The sequence below is a fragment of the Anolis carolinensis genome, chromosome 5 (genome assembly GCF_035594765.1).
Source record: "Anolis carolinensis isolate JA03-04 chromosome 5, rAnoCar3.1.pri, whole genome shotgun sequence".
NCBI classification, from domain to species: domain Eukaryota; kingdom Metazoa; phylum Chordata; class Lepidosauria; order Squamata; family Dactyloidae; genus Anolis; species Anolis carolinensis.
In genome coordinates, this window is record NC_085845.1 from 166,308,331 (window position 1) to 166,314,784 (window position 6,454).

The window sequence follows — 6,454 nt, forward strand, 5'->3', positions numbered from 1 at the left end:
ATTGAACTCCACGAGCATGTGGATTTCAACAGGAAGGAGGAAACCATGAAAAAGAACAAAATCTGGCTACCAGTATTTTTTTAAAAAAAACTCTAAAAATAGGACAGTAAATAAAGAACAACACTAAAAAAAACCAGGGGAATTCCAGACAACAAACAATCAGGGCCAGCAAACACCTCCCAACAAAGGATTCCCCCAGGCAGGAAGCAGCCAAGGTTTGAATTTACAAAGCCATTCAATGCTAATCAAGGCAGCCAATTGCAACATTCACAATTGCTTCAAACAAGAGTTCTTTCTCCCACCCTGGACATAAACCCCATTTGCCTAATTTCGAACAAACCTCACAACTTCTGAGGATGCCTGCTATAGATGTGGGTGAAATGTCAAGAGAGAATGCTTCTGGAACATGGCCATATAGCCAGGAAAACTGACAGCAATCCAGCCGGTAGGCTGTCAGGGATTGTGGAAGTTGAAGTCCAAAACACCTGGAAGTTTGCTACCAGAACTAGCCCCTGCTGAGTTCCCTGAGGGTGGTTGCCTATATTCTCTAATTTCAGGATATCACAGTATCCTGAAAAACAATAGATTGAGAATTTAAACAGATTTAATTATTTATTGCAGACAAACACTAAAGTCATTTTCAGAACTGTAAGTATAGTCATTCCTAAGTACCACACAAAATGACAAACTCAGTGCTGGCACAATTAAAGTAGCATGACACTGATAATTGTGTAATGCAGATTCACATGTCCCTTCTGATCCAATGTGCAGCCCATCATTTTCTTCCAATAGCTATTCGGAATGTCTGAGCTCAATTTGAAAATTTTAAAACATTCTTACTCCCCAAATAAATTGGTGGTTGTGTTTATGGGACTGCCTGGAATACACAGAAGTATTGACCAGCTCGTAACAGGGGTACCCAGTTCTGTACATCCATGTCAGACTTCGTTAATAATAATAAAATTATAATAAAATGTTTTTTAAAACCATTATAAAATTGAATTATTTACCAATTTAAAATCTAGGCTAAAGACCACATATAAGTAACTATTGAAGTCCATCTGTTCTGTTTAGTCAGGATAGTGGAATTTGAAATTTAGATACAAGTATGATGTCTGATTTTAAAATGTCCTTTAGCCTTTCCCCAACCTCAACACCACAAGTTCTATTGGGTGCAATTCCTATTATTTCTAGTCTGCATGGTGTATAATCAAAAGTGATAGGAGTTGTTGTTCAAATCGTATCTGGGAACCCGATTGCGTACAAACTAAAGAGCACCAGCCCTTATAAAAATATATAGTTGTCCCTCTATATCCACAGATTTTCTGTCCATTGATTCAATGGCCCTTTGAAAGCAACCATAAAACTGATGTGAACTTTGATAAAAATGAGTTTGATACCTCTGGTCTATATGATCAAATAGTGCATCCTGTTTGTAATCACTTGAGAGTACAATTGAATGAATTAAACCTTTCCTTTGGATTCGCAAGTTCAGGCTGGATGTAACTATTATAGTTGTTATTATTTATATTTTATTTCCTCTCTCCCGAAGGAGATTCAAAGCACCTAATACTAAAAATCATACTTTTTGGATATGCAAAATTATTTCTCCTAATGTTTTTAAATAGTTTGCTGGTGAGGAGACTATTCAAAAACGTTAGGAGAAATAATTTTGTATATCCAAAAAGCATTTACGCTACAGCATAAAATCAATTTTTTTCCTGTTTCAGATTGGCTGGTAGTACTCAAATTTTCTTAAGGTCTATTTATAGCCATTGTACTACAATATAACCATCTAGCAAGTAAGAGCTTGTTCGGTATGATCCTTTGAACTATAGTAGTAGAATAAGGCATCTATCTCTAAAACAGTAGGAACACCCCTTTTTTGAATCAATTTTACTTTTAAAAGACTAATTTTGAAAGCAATTTGCCACGTTATTCAGAAAACTGGTGTCAGAGGAATATAGGGTTAAAAAGACCCCCTAGGCCCCTTCCGCATAGCTGAATAAAATTCCATATTATCTGCTTTGAACTGGAATATATGGCAGTGTGGACTCAACCCAATTCAAAGCAGATACTATGGGATTTTGTGCCTTAATATTCTGGGTTATATGGCTGTGTGGAAGGGCCCTTAGAATAGAAAGCCAGCAGCACAAGCCTTCAAATCTTGGTTAGTTATGTCTGGAGTTTCTCTTACTTTTTAATTTTGATGCCATGTATTCTTTCGTGTCCTATATTAAACAATGATACCCAATATTGTACTAGGAAATCCCAGTCAGCTGAAGTGAAAAAGGAACTGCTGATGTTTTACTGACCTTCCAAGTGTTATGTAACATTTATCCTATTTAAGAAAGGATTAGTTATGTTGTCATTAAGATGCAAACATAGAGCTATCAATAGGATTGGTTTAATCCCAGATTGCCTTGTGCTCCAGTTCCATTCTTAGATAGTGGAATAATATCTGAAACACTATGAAAGAAATTTAAAAAGATGAAAGATCATTTTCAACATGCTATCCTATTGCATAAAATATTTTATACAAATAGGATTTCAGCTTTTCAATGAATTTTTGTTAACTTCAGTTATCAAAAACGGTGTATAATAACCAATACATCAAAATGTGTGCAGTACTAGCAGTAGAACAATAGACTTCTGTGCCCCAATGTAAGAGATTCTATACAATCAGTGAGTCAATTGGGTTTTAATTTAAATGTATTTGAAAATCAGATCTCCTAATTTTCACTTTAATAAATGTTTAATATTTTAAGGGCACAACATTTAAAGCTATGCATACCTTTTCACACAGTGCAGAGTTACAATGTGGATTAACTGAGTTGACAACTTGAAGAAATTTAAGGGGCATTAGAAAGGTTCTAATGAAGATGGCTATTATATCACCTTAAATATCTGAGTCAATGTCTCTGTATATCAGTTGCTGGGTAAACTGAGACAAAGTGCAGTTTTACTGGCAGAGTTCCAAGAGGCAGCTGGTTAGTTTTAGTGTTTCTGGGTTTTCAAAAAAAGTCCATGATAGGCACTTGGTTGGTTTTTTGTGGACAGCTTGTGTTCCACCTAAATACCAAGGGAATGTATTACTTTCAGCTAATCTACCCATCTCAGCAAAGTCAACACAATACATTGACTAACACGAACTAGTATATTTTTATATCAAGCCAAGAACTTTATATTTAGGCCATTTAATAATTTTTTTAGTTCCAGGTTTCCAAATTCTATGTATATTTATAAAATGTCTCTTCTTTCTGATTTCTCAGCTGTCCCATTGGTGCATTCCATTATTCTATTACAGTGAGCTCATCCTATCAATTTATGTTGATGTGCAGTATGCATATTCATAAAAAAATAAACTTGTTCACTCAGTACGATACGTTGGTATTATCTGTCAACAATAACCTTCACATACCTATAGTGTTAAAAGTAGCAATGAGTTTTTTAGGTTTGCTGAGACCTTTTCAAGTGTGTGAATGCTAAGTTCTATTTGGCAATAAAACGTCTTAAGCCAACAATGACATTGGAATATTTCTGTTTCCCAATAAACCTGCATCAACCCCCCCCCCAAGAGTGTAACTTGTTCAGTTATTAAAGCTAAAAAAACCCCAGTAATTTGGATAGTATTTATTTAGATCTTAGTCAAGACAATCTACTACTTCAGTTATACTAGCATGGAAGAATTAGCAAGGCTGTATAGTGATTGAAGTCACCCAGAGCTTAACTTTCCCATGTGATTGTTTCAAATGCATGGTGTGTTTCACTTGCCATCCCCAGCCATCTGTCGTAAATTGATCAAACATGTCATAAACTGGTCTGTAGTCCAGAGAGCATCGCATTTAATGAAAATGTTCACAAGGCTTTTTTTTTTTCAAAATACATACAAGCTTGCAATAAATCCTTTTTAATTTTAGCTTGAACAATTTTTTTCTGTAAGGCTTTATTCTGTTATAACATAAACAAGTATTTTCAAGAACACCAAAGAACCTAACTAACAAATGAACAAAATATGTAAACCACACAGAAATGGACTTGAAAAAGTTCAACTGCAGTATGCCATTCTACTGGATAATTAAAGTACTCAATAATTACAGTCAAATAAGCCCAAAAGCATGAAAAACTAGAAGTCTGGCTGTTTCACTCCTTATGAAATGAGGGTGTGAAAGATGACTTACGAAGATATTCTTGAAAGCTCAAAGGTTTCCAGCACTGGGTTACAAAATAAGGTTGCAAGAGCCTGCATTCTATGGATGTGCCTGAAACAATTAAAACAAGTGCAACAATCATTCTGCAACTGCAAACAGACTAACCATCACCAAACAGGTGAATTACAAGATTAACATATTTAAATTTTAAAGCAAAGTAGGCGAAGTCTAAACAGCACTCAACCTAAATCCTAAATTTCTGTTGTCAAATTGTTGTGTTCACATTTCTGTCCTGAAAAGAGAAAAAGAGACTCCAAAATCCAGTCAATCAGAATTCCTGGACGGGTGTCAATGATGTAGTTGGAGAAGAATATAGAGTATTGTCCATGAAATCCTCAAATTTTATGCTTAGTGGAGTCGATTGCTTGCTGAGAGGGTAATGTATGTAGCTGATGAATTGTGGGAAAAGACCTCTTCCCATTTGGGAGCTAGAATTGAGGTCTAGGTCTTGATCTGGCTGATGGGTGGCTTGACTGGGTACGATAAGGTGCCATGCGCTGACGCCTTTGGGATCTAGAGGCTAAAGGTGGCCTGCATAATTTCTTCACAACATCTTCCATGGTAGCAATATGTTGCATACGCGAGTCAGTCTCTGCATGAAAAATACCTGTCCCGTCAAAAGGCATTTCCTCAACAGCTGCCCGAGCATATGGTGTAAGATTCAAGATACGTAACCATGCATGACGACGCAGGCCAATGGAATTAGCCATCACTTTTCCAGCACAGTCGGCGATGTGCCCAGAAACTTGGAGTTGTTGTCTGGATAGAGCACGGGCCTCCTGTTGGAAGACAGAGCAAGCCCTTTTGTCTTCCTCTGGCAATTTCTCCAAAAATGGAGCAACCTTGTCCCACAGAAATTTTTGGTATGCCCCCATGCACGCACTATAATTGGAGATTTTAAGCAATAAGGATGCAGATGAATAAATCTTGCGCCCTATGGAATCTAATTTCTTTCCCTCCTCATCAACAGGGGTAGAATGAACCTCGTCTGAAATCTCTGAGTGAACCATACCTACAATCATCGAGTTTTGCTTGGGATGCTGACCTAACCAGCCCAGAGAGCTATCATCAATCTTGTAAAGGTTATCCAGTTTACGGGAAGTGGGTGGAACGGATGACGGGTTTGACCACGATGCCTTCACAACATGGAGAAGATAAGGTAGAAACGGCAGAATAGCTTGTGGTGGTTCTTGAATGAACTTGAAAACGGGGTCATTGACAATTCTAGGTTGCTGTATTTGAAGGCCTAGGGCTTTAGTGAGGCGCAATATTTGATCCCTGAAAGACCCAACGTTGTAAACAGGCAACAGAGGGGGAGGTTTGGTGACAAAGGGACTAGGGGATGCCGCTCGACTTGAATCTGAAGAGGAGGAAGAAGATGAAGAGTCCTCATCGGAACTGATGCTTTGAAATGGATGGTGAGCAGGTTCAGCAGCCTGAGATGTCACAGCATCAGCATCTTGAGGATGAGAAGTGACTCTGGCAGAATGAGGTCCAGGTATCACGGAGGAGGTGTTTGAGACTGACAACCTTTGAGAATGATGCCCACGATCCTGGTGTCCTCGGCCAGCAACAGAACAGTCGCATCCTGAGCAGCGGTGACAGGGAGGGCCTCGACATTCTTCGGCATCCTGGGAATGACAGGAGGTACTATGTGGAGAATGGGTGCAGTGGTCGCATTCTCGGCATTGCGGAGTACGAGAACGGGATTCCCGAGAGCTGGATGAAGAGGAGCATATCCGGCGACAGCTTTGACGCTTGGGGTAACGTCGCAGAGTACGGCCTCTGGACTGAGAGTGGCCAGGAGTTGGCGGCAGAGGGCGGGATGGTGTGGGGCACTTGCAATTGGCAGGAGCCACACCTGAGGCAGCCTCAGCCGCCGAAGGAGGTTGGGTCTCCAGATGAGCGTGCTCCATGGTTGGCTGGGTCTCTTGGTGTCCACCATCAGAGGAGACCATATCTGCAGAACACTGAGGGCCTTCTGTTGGAAATGGAGTAGACTTGCCTCTTTTCATTCTAGTACTAACCAAGGGCACTAAGCTTCCAAGAGAAGACTGAGATTTGGAGCCTTTAGTCTTAACTACAAAACCCAAAACACGCTGAAGTCGCAATAATTTTCCACAAACTGAGCCTTTAGGATTACTGTCGGCATCTAGGCCTTGGATGTCTCTAGTTATCGTCGGTGTCTCGAGGCCTTAGGCCTTTGACGTCGTTGGCCTATTTATGGCGACACCTTCTAAGGT